The sequence below is a fragment of the Fukomys damarensis genome, unplaced genomic scaffold, assembly GCF_012274545.1.
Source record: "Fukomys damarensis isolate Sample0158 unplaced genomic scaffold, DMR_v1.0_HiC HiC_scaffold_27, whole genome shotgun sequence".
NCBI classification, from domain to species: Eukaryota; Metazoa; Chordata; class Mammalia; order Rodentia; family Bathyergidae; genus Fukomys; species Fukomys damarensis.
The window spans coordinates 19,954,477-19,968,769 of record NW_022900939.1 but is presented as its reverse complement, the minus strand read 5'-3'; positions in this window follow the sequence as shown (position 1 = coordinate 19,968,769).

Below are 14,293 nucleotides of genomic sequence, written 5' to 3'. Positions count from 1 at the left end.
AACTCTTAGGATTTGGGAAAGTGGGAAAAGTGGCCAACTGCACTTCCCTCTCTCTTGTACCGAGCCTGACTGTGCTGTAGCCATGCCCACTCCAAGGGCCTGGAGGGGCTGGGCCCACTTGGCATGACTTCTTGGTCACTCTGCATGCATGGTGTCCGCTGGCCCAGATCACAGTGCAAGGCCTCAGCTTAGCCAGTAGTTCAAGTCCCCAGGGCAGTGAGGCCCCTCTGCTGAGTGGTACCATGTGTGGCATTTTGCACCCTCTACAGGGGTACTGGTTTAAAAACCTCTAAGTACTTCTGAGGCCAAGTACCCCAAGATGTGCCATCGCAGAATGGCCCAGAATCTATAAGACCCACATACTCCACATAGAGTGGCAGAGAGTGCCCCCCATTATATTTTTCAGAGCTTCCCCAGGTAAGTCTACCGTGCAGCCAGGTGAGATGCTGATCCAGTCCACTGCTGTGCACTCTGCTAGAAACAATGTGAGGACAGAAGCACTCAGGGAGCTGAGGTACTGGCATCCTTGGGAAAGTATCCAGAGGTACTTTGCCCAAAACCTGCCTGGGGGTCATGCTGAGATCACCCTTAGAGGCTGGCTTTTAACCCTGTGTCTCCCCAGCAGGACACAAACTTCCCAGGGCCAAGGCCATGTCTCACAGTCTGGGGCATGACAGGAGACAGCACAGGGAAGCAGTCACCAGTGGAACCCCAGGAACAGAATCTCTGGCCTTGAAGGTCAGCTCCACCCACCAGAGCCCATGAAGAATGTGTACCAAACCTGGCCATGCTTGCTTCTGCCAGTGTTAAGAGTCAAAGGACTCTGCTCAGCTAGGTGTTCAGGGACTTCCTCCACATGCCACCACAGAGCAACTGAACGCTTCAGGGAGGCCAGAGGGATGGTGCAGGGAGGGGGTCAGCCTGCAGAGGACACCAGGCCACTGATGTCACACAGCGGAAGGCCAGTGAGGGAAGAACTTGCTAATCACAGACTCCCCTGAATGCACCCACAGCATCAAAGCCCAGACGTCAGGCCCCGGATGAAGGTCCTGCCCAGGGCGGCTGCCCTGCAGCTGGCCCTCCTATGCAGTAGCTCTGGGATCTATGGCACGGATACCCCACATCTCTGACTTCCCCTTTCTGCAGCATGTCAGGGAGACAGATGACTCAGCCAGCATCCTCCTCCTGCCAGCCGCCCGCCTACACCCCAGTACCCCACCCAGCAGGGGCAGCCACCATTCCAAAGATGTGCCGGGGCTTCCCCAAGGAGAGACTGGTTGGCCCGGCACCCCTGAGCTTCCCACCAAGCTCCTGGGAAGAAAGTGTTGGATGGGGCTTCTTCCTGCTTGGGTGCCAGAGTCACTCAGGTTTCTGAGGCTCTGGGATCTGTGCGAGAAGGAGCCAGGTGTGCAGGGTAGAACAGGCCCTGGTCTGGAAGCAGAGATCTGGGTGACCCACAGTCCTGCTTCTTAGGAAATGGGTGCCTCGACTTGGGTGCCTTGTCCCGTGTGGGCCTCAGATTCCTCGGCTCTGGACCCCACAAGCTTTAAGACCATAGCAACCAAAGATTGCCAGAAGCTCATCTCAGTGTGACAAGCCAGATTATGTCCCAGCAACACCCATATGCTGGGGCCTCACTACCCCCATACCTCCTAATGTGAGGCATCAGCCACAGGGCCTCTACACAGAGGTGGTTACATCGACTGAGGTCATCAGGGTGGCTCCCTATCCAGTCTGACCGTGGCCTTCTAAAAGGGAGAAATGTGGACACAGACACTCACAGAGGGTGACCAAGTGATGACACAAGGGAAGATGCCATCTGTGAGCCAAGGAAAGAAGAACCAGCCCTGAGACCCCTAAATCTCGGACTTCTAGTCTTCGGGACCAGAGAGTACCTACCGGTCCATGCTGCTCTGCTTTGGTCAGAGCTGACAAATTCACTGTATCTCATCTTCACAACTTTGGTGACTGTACCCCCTGCCTGGGTCACCCTGTCCTCACCTCTATCCAGACCCCACCGCCTTTCTTCAGGGCATGGATCAGCACTACTCACACGTTCACACACCTACACACTCACACACCCTCTGGAAGGCCGTGGAGTCACCAGCAGCAAATGCCAACCTGCTGTCTCATCTTGGCCAGCACTCTCTTTGTGGCCCTGTCCCTACGAAACACAGCAACCAGGTGGACAACACTCTTTGCACTCAAAAGCCCAGCCCCCTCCTTCTACACACCATAGGCTCCCAAGGGTAGCAAGGAACTTCCTTGTCCCTAAACCCAGTTTCCAGCCCACCAAAGCCACCTCATCCCCTGGACACATTGGTGGGTAACAGAGAGGCCCACAGGTGCAAATCCAGCCACTATGGCCACAGAGGTAAGCAACACTTGTATCTGATCCTTCCTGTCTGACCTCCAGGGACCTCAGACATTATCCTCACCCTCCCATCTCCAGTCACAGGGACTCGCTGGCTGCACACTGCGGACATGTGGGACATTCATGGGACTCCTATGGATTGTTCTGGCTCAATTCTGAAGTTCTTGGAGATTTTTTTTTCTTAACTGTCACAAAACAAACCCCTTACTGTGATCCTGTCCCAGAAACAACTGACCCTGAGGGGCAGATGAGACACAGGAGGAGGAGCTGTAAAGTGTTCATCAGGCCCAGAGGAAGACAGCTGAAATCCCCACTGCTAGCCAGAGCTACTGTGGGCCTTGGCAACACCTTGCCTCTCAGAGAATAGTATTTATAAACAGCATTCTTGAGGTGGCTTTCGATGTAAGGTATCATCAGTATCTAACTTACAGTGATCACCTGCCCAGGCTGTGCCGGAAACTGCCCTCTATGGTGATGTGAAGGGCAAGGACCTCAAGCCTGCCCACGTCACCCCTGACTTCTGTTGCTGCCTCTGATCCTAGCTTTGGCTGTCCAGCCCAGCCCAGGCTGCTGCGTGTGCCCCAATCTGTTCCTCAGTCTGAGTTTTGCTCACATGCATGCCAAAGCACACGGAGAGATAGTCATAGGAGGGGTACAATATCATCAGCCCCCACAGAAGCATCCTTCCTGAAAACACAGCTCTGGGCCTGGTCAGGGAAGGAGACTGGGAGCATGGTTTCCCACCAGGGACAGGCTGTTTCTCTGTGCCTGGGGCAACTACCTTCCAAAGGGCTGCTCCGGCCCACAGGGCTGCTGCTGGAAAGAATGAATTGGCTGGATGAGTCCAGCAGCTCTAGTTGCCATAGCAGTGCAGCAAACCAAGTGGCCTGAGCAAGAGAAACTTCTCTCTCAGCATCCAAAGGCCAGAAGTCCCAAGATCAAGGTGTGGGCAGGGCAGGTTCCCTCCAAGGGTACTGAAGGAGAATCTGTCCCATGCCTGTCCCCTAACAGCTGGTAGCCTTGAGAATTCCTTGGTCCCGAGGTTTCCACCTGTGTCCTCTGTTTCCACACTGTCGTCCCTCTGTGCACATCTGTCTCTTTGTTCACATCGCCCCCTTCACAAGGACAATAACGTAGGGTAAGAGCCCAGTGCTTTTTGGGCCTCCCCACCAGGCCAGGAAATCCGGGTGCCATATGCAGAACTTCCAAGAAGATTCTGTCCCTACCTCGCTCCCCTCCGGGCCCTGTGCCTTTGAGGTGAGGCAGAGGAAATAACGAGGAATTCTCCTTCCCATCCTATGGAGCTTCCAAGCTGACACAACCTCCTGCCGGAACGGAAGAGCCAACCATACCCCTCTCAGCCTTTTGAAATTATAGTTCTTACTGTCATTGCTGAAGTTGATGCAGCCACAGTTTTATTTAGGAAAAAGAAACAGGACTACTGAGGACTGAGGTCGGCACAGATGTCCCCTGAGTCATCAATCAGCACTTGGGCCCTCACTGAGTCCTTGCCTGGCTGGAAGGAAGCAAAGTCCCCCAGGAATATGACAAGGAAGACAGGACCACCTCCTTACACACGGGCCACACGGGGTGGTCACTCCCAACACTGTCTCAGGCAACCCACCTGCCGGGAGCAGCATGGCTCTCCTGGCTCCTGCATCAGGCTGGGGGACTGGCCCCAGGCTCCAGCCAGAAGCTCTGACAAGCCACAATGTGTTCCTCCAGGTCGAGCCTCAGGCTGTGGACAGCAGGCTCATCATCCCTTGGAGGGCCGCCAGCCGGCCAGTGAGGGGTACCTGCTCATCTCTGGACCAGCCCTGCCCCGGAGAGGGGAAAGAGGTGTTGAAGACCACATGGACTTGGTCAAGACACCTGCTGTTCACCTGGCTAGAGGTCCAGGTACCCTGTGCTCACCAAAGGTAGAAGAGGGAAATGGCAACAAATCCCTTCTCTTCTCACAGAGCTATGATGGCACCGCAGACTTTAGGGCTGGGATCTAGAGTCCTCTGGGACCCACTAGGTGTGCAGTAAACCTGGCTCCAGCTAGGCCTCTGTTGGAGAAGCCATTGTGTTCTCCCTTAGGAGGAAAAGGATCAAGGAGATGGCTCGTATCTGCGGAAAGCAGAGGACAGCCCTTGGAGGCTGTTCCTCCTGGCAGGGTGGCCAGAGCAGGGGTGACAAGTCCCTAGAGGGCCCACCCACATTCTCTTAGGGTCCATGCCCTTCTATGGGTCCCTCCCAAGGCAATTAGGATTCTGTAAAGATGCTAAGTGGATAAAGATGTGGTTTTTCTATAAAATGGAATATTACTCAGCCATAAAGAATGAGAAATTAGATTCATTCACAGGAAAATGGATACATATTGAGGTTATACTCCTAAGTGAAATAAATAAGTCACATGTGTAAATACCAAATAGTTTCTCTGGTGTGAATAAACTGTAATAGTACATAAGATCCTAATGAGATAACTGACATTGTGAAATGGGAAGAAAAGGGCTAAAGGTGTAGGGAAGGTGGGATGGGTAGGGGAAGGGCAATAAGGGAAAAGAAAAAATGCGAGAAAATGAAAAGATGGAAATAAAGTGGTTGTAAATGGGGAGGGGAGGAGGGGTGAAGGGAGGGCAGGGACAAGGGGAAAAAAATGAGAACCAAGACCTGTCATGTAGAGGACAAGATCCTAACAATGAAAGTAACTGTATTGTATCCCTAAAATGTACCAATAAACTCAATTAAAAAAAAAAAAGATGCTGATGTGACTTCTGCAGCCAGAACAGGAAGGACCCTACCACTTCTTCTGGACCCTCTTGGGTCACTTGCACTGGGGGAAGCATTAGTCTCACTATCTATAAGATGGGGCCAGCATGGGTGGTGTCCCCATCCCTCAAGAATCATGTGAAGACACCCTGAGTTGGGCCTTACCCGCTGCCCTGTCTGTGTCTTGCAAGAAGACACAGCACAGGATTATTATAGAACCTATATATTTATAAGTAAGCAGATTTCAGAGTATCACTGAGGCCACCAAGGTCTGGCAAGCAGGCTCACTCCTACAACAGAGCCCGGCCAACAATAGCTCACGGGAGCTGGAAATGTTTGACAGGCAGGTCCCAATGTGCAACACAGACAGAATCACTGGCCACCTAGGCAGGTGGCGGGCATGAACTCAGTCAGCCCTTCTCACAAGAATAGGAGAAGGTGGATGCAAAGCAGAAGAACTGGGTAAGGACGAGGATAATGGCTCCTGAGTAGCCTACTGTCCACAACCCCTTCACAGCAGCCTGGTTCTCACCTCTCTCTCAGAATCCATAATGCTTGTGTTAGTCACTTTCCTTGTTGCTGGGACAAAGTGCTCAACACTCACAACTTAAAGGAGGAGAGGTTTATTTTGGCTCTCTGTTCCAGCCCATGGTCAGCTGGCTCTGATGCAGGAACGGGATGGTGGAAGGAAGGGCCTGGACAAAGGGAAAGATGCTCCATCCATGGCAACCATGAAGCAGAGAGAGAAGGGAGGAGCCAAGGAGGAAGATACACCTGCCCAGGTCACATCCCCAGTGGCCTGCCTCCTACCAGGACCACATCCTAACAGCACAGTGAGCTATAAAATCATCAGTGGATACTGAAGCATACAGCAACCCCATGATCCAATTACCTTTCAAAACCCCAACTCTGAACATGTGAGATTTGGGGGGACATTCTACATCTAAACCACAAAAACATTCCTGCTGTGCACTGAACTGTGTCCTCTGCACTGTTGGAAAAGTGGTCAGTGTCTACCAAGCCTTCTTTGTTTGAAATCTAATCCCCATTGTGAGAGATTAAGCTTGGTCAACTATGATATTTAAAGTTGAGACCTAAGGAGGTGATCAAGGTTAGCTGAGGTCACCAGGATGAAGTCTCATGATCAGATCTTGGTGACTTTGTAAGAAGAGGAAGAGACCAGACAGACACACACTCTCTTACCACATGATGCCCTGTGCTGCCTCAGAACTCTGCCAGCCAAAAAGCCATCATCTTGCACCTCCAGAACCATTAGCCAAAGTAAACTTATTTTTCATAAGTCAACTGGCCTCAAGTGTACCATTACAGCAACAGAAAAGAGACTGATACAGTCCTCTCAAATTTGTGTGCTGCTTGTCAAAGATTAAAACTAGACCCATATCTTTCACCATGCACTAAACTAAAATCCAAGTGGATTAAAGATATAAATATTAAAACAGAAACACTAAACTTTCTGGAAGATAAGTTAGATAGAACTCTTGAAGATATCGGCAAGGAAAAGACTCTATGAACAAATCCTCAGTAGCATGGGAACTAGCACAAAGAATCAACAATTGTGATCTCATCTTTCTAAAAAGCTTCTACACTGCCAGAGAAATAGTCAGCACAGCTAAAAGACAACCCACAATGTGGGAAAAAAATTTTTACCAGCTGTTCCTCAAACAAAGGTCTACTATCTAGAATATATAAAGAACTCAAAAAAACCAGGCCCCCCTCAAATATAAAGACCCAATTCAAAAACGGGTATCTGAGGGCTGGAGATTTAGCTCAGCGGCACAGTGCCTGTCTTGCAAGCACAAAGTCCTGAGTTCAATCCCCAGTACCAAAGGGGGCGGGCATCTGAAATGAACAAACATTTCTCAGACAAAGAAGTAAAAACAGCAAATAATCATATGAAAAAATGTTCAATATCACTGGTTATTCAAGAGTTGTAGCAGAAAACAACACTGAGATTCCATTTCACCCCAGTAAGAATGGCTGCTATCAAGAAATCAACCAATAACAAATGCTGGCAGAGCCGTGGGGAGAAAGGAACACTTCTTCATCATTGAGGGAGTGCAGACTGGTGAAACCACTATGGAAATCAATATTGGAGATGCCTCAAATAACTAGGATTTGAAGTCCCATTTGACCCAGCTATTTTCTTGCTGAGTATCTTCCTAAAAGAATTAAAAGAATCATATCACAGCGATATATGCTCACCCATGTTTATAACGGCAGTTTGTAATAACTAAAATTTGGAAACAGTGCAATTGCCCATCAACTGGAGACTGGATAAAGATGTAGGAGATTTAGTTCAGTGGTTCTGCCACCTGCTTTGCAAGCGCACGGTCCTGAATTTGATCCCAGTACTCCCTCTAAAAAAAGAGTGTTTTTTTTTTATAAAATGGAGCACTATTCAGCCATAAAGAATGAGAAACTAGAAATATTTATAGCTAAGTGGATGCACACTGAGGCCATACTCAAGTGAAATTAATAAGACACATATGTGTAAATACCGAATAGTTTCTCTGATGTGAAAAACTAAAAGTGTAAATAAGAATCAAAATGTATAATTGATATTATGTAATAGAAAGAAGAGGTCCAGAAGAGTAGAGAAAGTGGGAGGGGGAGGGGAAAGGTAAAAAGAGACAAGGAAAAATACGTGAAAAGGGAAAACATGGAAACAATGTCTTGTAAACAGGGAAGGGTGGAGGGGGTGAAGGGAGGGCTGGAGAATGGGGAAAAATAAGAACCACGATAAGTCATGTAAAGGTGCAAGATCCCAATGATGAATGTAATTGTACTGTACACCTAAAAAGGTACCGATGAACTTAATTAAAGTATCTCTCCAATTAAAGGAACATTTTCATCTTCAGAATTAAGGATTATTTTAATCTTACATCATTGCCCTTTCTCTTTTACTTTCCTTTTTAGTTTTATTTTAGGATTCCCTATTTTTAATGTTCATACAGAGATTTCTTTAACTGAAATACTGAATAGTTTCTCTGGTGTGGAAAACTATAACAGTACACAGGATCCTAATGAGATAATTAATAATGTGAAATAGGAAGTAAAGGGCTAAAGGTGTAGGGAAAGTGGGAAGGGTGGGGGAAAGGCAATGAGGGAGAGAAAAAAATACGAGAAACTGAAAAAAATAGAAATAAAGTGTTTGTAAATGGGGAGGGGAGGAGGGGGTGAAGGGAGGGCAGGGACAAGGGGAAAAAATGAGAATTAAGGCCTATTATGTAAAGGTACAAGATTCCAATGATGAATGTAACTGTATTGTATACCTAGACTGTACCAATAAACTCAATAAAAAGGAAAAAAAATATCTGTCCAAATACATATCTATCTATCTGTCTATCTATATTTGTGCGCTGAAGTCTTGGCCCTCAGAGTAGAACAGGTAGGGCCTTTGGAGAGGTAATTAAGGTTAAATGAGAGCACAAAGGTGGGGCTCTGATCCAACAGAACTCTGGCCTTACAAGAGAGGAACATCAGAGAGCTAGCTCTCCCTGCCTCTACCATATGAGGACACAGAGAGAAGGTGACTTTGTCCAAGCCAAAATGAAAGCCTCACCAGGAACTTAACCTGCTGGAACCTGGACCAGGGACTTCTGGGCTATAGAACTGTAAGAAAACGAATGGCTGTTGTTAACACTACTGTGGTATTGTATCATGGTCACCCAAGAAGACTGACAGCTTTCCTTGTTTGGCTAATAATAATCACTTATCTGTGTACAGGAGTAAGGTGCTCCAAATACTTTGCTACCTGTACCTCTTGAGCCACTGTTATGGCTTATATCTAAATACCCCCCCAAAAAAAGCCTCATGAGCTCATAGCGGGGCTTTGATGAGCAACTAGATCATGGGTATGTGATACTGCGTTAGTCCACTGATTGGTTTTGCATAATTCTGGGTATAGGTGATGGATTTACTGAAGAAAATGTAGTGTAGGAGGCACCAACTACAAGGCTTGCAGTCTGGATGGAATACAAAAGGAAAAAAGAAGGAAGCCTTCCTGCTTCCTGTCTGCTCTGCCATGGACTGTTTCTCCTCTGCCATGCAACCCTGCCTTGGAGCCAGCTGACTGTGGACTAAAACCTTTACAAACTGTGAGCTAAAATAAACCTTTCCTCCTTTAACTTGTGAGTGTTGGGTATTTTGACCCATTGATGAGAAAATGACTAAGACAACCTCTATTCCAGAAGCCAGGCCACAGACCCCTGGCTTCACACACTATCCTTGTCCCCCGCCACCCACAGTTTCACATTCCCCCATTTCAGTTACCCAGAACAAACTCCAATTGGAAATTATTAAATAGAAGAATCCCATAAAGAAGCAATTTATAAATTTAGACTGCACGACACAATGAGCATCAAGATGCAATCTTGCTGTCCTACACCACCCGCTTGGATATAATTCATCCGTCTAGCATATCCACGATGCATGCACTACCCACTTGTTAGCCACTCGTAGCCACTTTGGTTATCAGATCAACTGTCGAGGTATTGTAGCACTTGTGTTCCAAGAACCCTCCTTTACTTAATAATGGCCCCAAAGTTACAAAGTAGTGATAATGGTGATTCAGATGTACCAGGAAGAAACAGGAAATAGGTTCCTTGAAGTAAAAAGGTGAAAGTTCTCAACTTGATAAGGAAAGGAAAAAAGATGACAGCTGAGATTGCTAAGATCCACAGTACAAAAGATTTTTTAAGAGAGAGGAAGACCACATTCTCATAAGTTTTATTGCAGAACGTTGTTATAAATGCTCTATATATTGTACTTGTTAATCTCTTACTGCCTAGTTTATAAGTTGTTAGATTTTATCATAGGCCTGCAACCCCTGAAGATAAAGGAAGTCTTCTGAATTTTCAGTACACCAAAGTTACATTTTAGGACCATTTCACATCAACACACTGGTTTATTCCAGGAAGGCCCTTAAGAATGAAGCCCATTTAACAGCCTGAAAATTGAGAACATAGCTGCTAAGCAAACACCTACAAGCCCAAGGACCATTCCACGTGGGGCCTCCCGATGGCCCTGGTCATCTTGCTGCAGTGAAGGGAGGCAGAGCTGCCTCTGATCACAGATTCCTCCCTTTCTGACTGTGGAGGGCTACAGCTGCCCTCACTTTGACCTCAATTTCCCTTCAAATGTAGGTTCCCAGACAGAAGTAGAACCTGATGAATGTGAGATTCCAGTATCCACAGCATCCAGCCTCGGTCTAGGTTCCATCTATTGACTTATAATGTAAACGAACAACTGACCAAAGGAAATGAAGGAGCTAAAGAGGCCCAAGAGGCAGAGAGAATTCTGCCTCTCTGCCAGCCATGCACTCCTACACTTTCTCAGCTGCCTCCTCTAAAGGGGCCAGGGCCGAGAGCAAGGCAGCCCAAGGAACAAAGGATCTCTCCCTCCCAGTTCCCAGAGTCCACATACCTTGGCCTCAGGGAAACTAGATCCCACAAGACAGCTAAGCCTTGGGATGCCTGTAATTCCTTGGCTAATGCTCCGCTTAATTAAGACATCGACTTTAATGGCATTCTCACCGATTACTTCAAGAAATGGCAGGACTGTAAGCTGATATTTCCTGGTGTGCACGGATATCAGGATATCGCGATGAAATCTCCAAGTCATCATTTCAACACAGGAAGTCATCGGCTACCTGGGGCAGCGCTGCCCCTGCCACACAATTGGCCTGCTGTTACCAGCGATATTTAAGAGGCTGAGGCATCCATGTTTCCCAGGAGTTGGTCCAGGGAAAGAAAAGGATCAATTGAGTACTTTTAGCTCTGCATATAGACCTTCTCAATGTTTGGTTTGCTTTGATGCAAAGAAAAAGTAAGCTCTATACATTGGAAATTTTTCTTTATCTTTTCCAGACTTCTGTCATGCATCAAAGTCAGCTTTAAAAAAAGAGAAGTCAGCTCAAGTTAAATTAGCATCTCTCCCTCTCCTCCTTGGTCTGCCTTTACGCACTTCAGTTCAGAAAAAAATAAATATTATATTTTTGTAAAAGACCAGAACATCTGCTGTTCAGCAGGCCTGTGTGCCACAGCTGCCACCAAGCCCTGGCTCAACCCCAGTGAAGAAGGAGCTGAGCTCCTGGACACATCTCCAATGCAGAACATCAGTGTCCACCAAGTTTGCAGGGAGAGGAGCAGGGATCCCTTCTATAAGAGGTAGGATACATCGCTTTTGAAAATGACTCTTTCTTTCTAACAAAAGGTGTTCTACCCCTCGGTAAAATCCTGCTTTTATAACATGCTGCTTTGCTTTCAAAATAAACTGATATGAACAAATTGCCCTGTGTGAAAGGATAAGGTGACACTGAGTGCATCCCTAAGCTTCCCTGTGTGTAGAGACAAGCTTTTCTGAGATCTTTCCTCATGCACAGAGATCTACCTTGGGTCCCCCTCCCCATCCCCAGGGCTTCCGCAGAATGATGTTAGTGACTCTAGTTGCTTTCATTCATGACTGGTCACCTAGCACCCTGAACAGTTGCTAAGGCCCAGTGGGGTAAACCACTGGTATTAGGCAGCTCTACGTACCCTACGAGCATCTCATAGGGAAGACAGTGACTTCCCAAATGGTGTCCACCTTGGACACCACAGAAGCCCTTCCCTGCCCACAATCCAGGGCAGCACTCTGAGCTCTGAAAGTCGTGTGTACTTGGGAAATGGGAGATGTCATGTTCTCCGATGTTGAGTAATGATAGTAGAGAGAAAAAACGAGTAATCTTCACTTAAACTATGGTGTGCGGTGCAGGTGTAACAAAACCACCGATGCACTAGAGACTGAAGCAAATGTCTGCAATGCCCATGTTCCTCTTTCCTCTGAGTAGCCCCCAGTTCTGTACCAAAGAGCATCCCTTCACCCTCTCTCCCAGCCCATCCGCCTCAGAGCAAGAAATACAAAGCTCCACCAGCGAGGACACAGGGAGGAGACGCCATCTGTCAGCAAAGAAGAGAAGCCTCAGGAGGGACCAGCCCAGTAACACCTGCATTTTGGACTTCCAGTCCCCAGGACATGAGATGGTGATTGTCTGCTATTATCCTACCTATGGAATCGCATTATGGAAACCTTGAGCGAATTAACATTGTGCCACTCTTGACATCACATTTATCCCCAGGGTCCAGCTGGACAGTGTCCATTGTGCTGTACTTCTTGGTTCTCCAAGATAGAACCAATCACCATCCTGGGACATTCTTATGACAACCGTCACTTACACATACTGTCCCCACTTACACTGCACTGGTTACCTAGATTCCTTTTAACTGACTGATCTGTCCACTCCATACTGGACCTAGTAAACTGTCAATCAATGCTTGAGAGCTGAAAATGGTATGGGATGGAATTCCTCAACTTCCAGGGCCAGCCACCTTCTCCTCCCCCAGAGGTTCAGTGGCAGCTTAGATGACTTGGCAGAGGATCAAAGCACAGGGTCTCCCTCAGACCTCCAAGTCCAGCCCCATTTAAATGACTCTGGGGACAGAAAATAAGCACTTAAATTTCTCTCCACGGGTCCTTAGGAAGTGCTGGGTGAACGAACACACCTGGAGGAAAAGATTACAGATGAAACCGAGCACCCAAATCAGACTCGGTGGCCCCAGGTCCTAATCTACACAGCCATCTTCCCTTCAATCGTGCTTCTGGAGCACGGCTGCTGGAAGGGAGTCCATTTGACCCCGGGATCAATTGTCCAATGTCGTTGAACCCAAGCTATCTGTTTAGCAGACAGCAGATCTGAGCATCCAAATCAGCAAGCATCATCCTAGATGTGGGGGTTTTTCTTCCGAGCTGAAATGGATCTTTTGAGAGTCAGTCAAGAGGAAAGAATGCGGAAGGCTGAGAGTGCTGTGGGTACCTCAGTGAGTGAGGCCCTCGACCCTAAGGAGAACGTAAAAAATGGGGATTGTGCTCTTATCACACACTTCCTTGGGTTACCCCTAAACTTCTGAACCTTGCTGGCAAACAAATTCCCCACTGGCCTGCCGCAGCAGCCAGGAGGAAGGAGCATCAGGAGCTCAGCCTCTGCACAGCGTCTCAGCGGCAGGAGCAGACAGTAAGGCACGAGGCTCTCCCTGCCCCCACCGCGGAGCCCATGCCCAGCTGCTTTGCATGAGCCGCCTGTGGGGCAGGAGGAGAAGAAATGCAAATATCATAGGATGGATTATGAGGCTGCGGACAATAGGTTTCCAGCCAGACCAAACATTTGCTCCAGCCAGGTTGCACTTGTAAAAGGAGTTTTGTGCATGATTCTCTCTCCTAGGACTCAGAAATCCCCTTCCAAGACACCAAAAGTGTCTTGTGTAGATATACAAGAATAAATGCACCCCTTTCCCCCCAGACTGGTTACCTTTACAATAACAGTCTTCTTATTTTGGGGATACATATGTAATTGAAGATGAAAGACATTTTGCAGCCTTATGGCAGAATAATGGCAAATTAACAGCATAACTGCAGCTCCTTTACACCTGGGCTGAAGTCAGTTTCAGGCCATGAGAAAGGGGTGCTAGTTGGGACTAACTGCTTGCTTTTCAATATTTCCATAAAACAACTTTTCACAGACATGTAAAAGATACCTTGGCTAATTGTTAATGATGAAAGAACACAGTAAGTTGATGGTCACAGACACCACTTGAGGGCTTGTCCAAGAATTCGTCAAGTAATCAGTTTCAGAATAGATTTGTTTAAAACGCTCACATCTCTCTGATCTGAGACATTAAATTATCTGAGCTGGAACTGAATACAGGAAAGTTGGAATCCAAGGCTCTAGACAACTTGATTCATCTTTAATGGGCCTCAAATGATCCAACTAAGAAATGGGTCTAATTACACCTACTGCATTGAATCTCTGGGAAGTTTAATTAATGCTTGAAAATGTTTTGAGATTCTTAGATGAAAATGGACCACAAACACAGAGTGTCATTATGGAATCTGACCAGAGGCCTTCCCTTCTGCAGGCAAATGAAGTGGGCATTATCTGAATTTTGTCCCTTTGGGCAATAGCAATTTCTGCAGTTCCCCTCTCCCCTACACCTGCTTTTGAACCCTTTAAGATGCCTTTGAGGGCCGGGGATTTAGCTCAGCGGTTCGGTGGCCTGCATTGCAAGGGCAAGGACCCAAGTTCAATCCCTGGTACCAAAAAAAAAAAAA